This window comes from Penaeus monodon, chromosome 20 (genome assembly GCF_015228065.2).
Source record: "Penaeus monodon isolate SGIC_2016 chromosome 20, NSTDA_Pmon_1, whole genome shotgun sequence".
Lineage (NCBI taxonomy): Eukaryota > Metazoa > Arthropoda > Malacostraca > Decapoda > Penaeidae > Penaeus > Penaeus monodon.
In genome coordinates this window covers 42,907,281-42,908,720 of record NC_051405.1, presented here as the reverse complement: position 1 = coordinate 42,908,720, position 1,440 = coordinate 42,907,281, and positions in this window count along the sequence as shown.

The window sequence follows — 1,440 nt, the reverse complement described above, 5'->3', positions numbered from 1 at the left end:
TATGTACGTAGATTCTAATAATGCTAAGCGTACCCAGTGTAAGCTGGATAAATTTAATTAGACTAACCGGCAACCCCCTGTGGGAAGCGAGGGCCACTCATCGAGCACATGTCAGCGCAGTGCGTCGAGGAGATCGAAAGCGCGAGCACTCACGTTTCGGAACTCGTCACAGAAAGTACTTTTATTCACATAGTGAGTGAACTTGGGCGTTTTTACCGAGTTCGTGGTGCAACGTGAATGTGTGGTTCGCACTCCGAGTCGTTCGGCAGGCGATTTTAACGCGCGGGACGGTGGTAAAATGGAGAAAATAACGTCGCCTTTGTCTGAGTCCCGATCTCAGCTGATGTTTTGGTTGCCAAGAAAAGGCCTGGAAATCGGTGCGGACAAAAAAAAAAGAGGCTATTGTTTGTTACAAACTTCCCCGTCTTCTTAGCAGTGAATTAAGAAAATAGGGGAGAACACAAGTGATGCAGAGAATCGACTGGTGTGAATCACAGACACGAGTATCTCCCAGAATTCTTTTTTTTTTCTTTTACAATTTGTCGAACTTCGGAAGCATAGCAGCTCCGGGTATTGATTTCTCGTTCCGTCCAAAGCTACAAGTTACCGGCAAAGCTAAGGTGTGGTCACGATGATTCACCTCATCCCCCGACCAGCACAGTTCGATTCCCAATCTCGGAGGAAAAAAAAAGGGTGGAGAGGACAGAGAACACCTAGGATTTGGGGGAGAAAGAGAGAGACGGAGGTCGATGCAGGATTCGGCAACTCGCTATTTTCTGTTGCATCATTGCATCCTACTGTTTTTTTTCCTCCTAGTTCGTTTGTGAATGTCAGGCGTTTTCCTGTACCTGAATTTATTAGGTTCATAATCTCATTGGTGCGTACTTAAACTACGCTTAGTCTGCTGTATCATATTTATGTCATACAAATGCATTGGCGTTACACACTTTAGCTGTCGCTCTCTACTTTAGAACAATTACCGAGTCATCCGCCGTTGCATTACCTTAATTCGATTCACAAGACAGTATCAGAGTACAGGATCACATCTTATGCATGTACCATGCATCTCATGTTAGAATATTGACAGCAAGCTCGGCCGTTAGCAATCTTGACTCATTTTCGAATCACAGCAACAGAGAAGAACCAACCTCCCACGCCTGCAACACTCAGGTGTTTGGCCAGTGGTTTGGGCCCAGCCTGGCTCGGCAATAGCACACTCTTGCTTTGTTTTGGTAGTCCCAGTGAAGACAACCGGTGGCAACAGCAGGTTAGCCATAGGTGTCTGGACTAGTTTGCTGAGTAAATATACATGTATACACTTACTTCTAGTGTCTTGTGTTTTCAGTGCCGTGGAACAGGAAGACTACGACATCACTTAGTCTCACGCAAACATAAATACACAAGTGACTCACATACTGCTAGAACTTGTGACTACCAGCT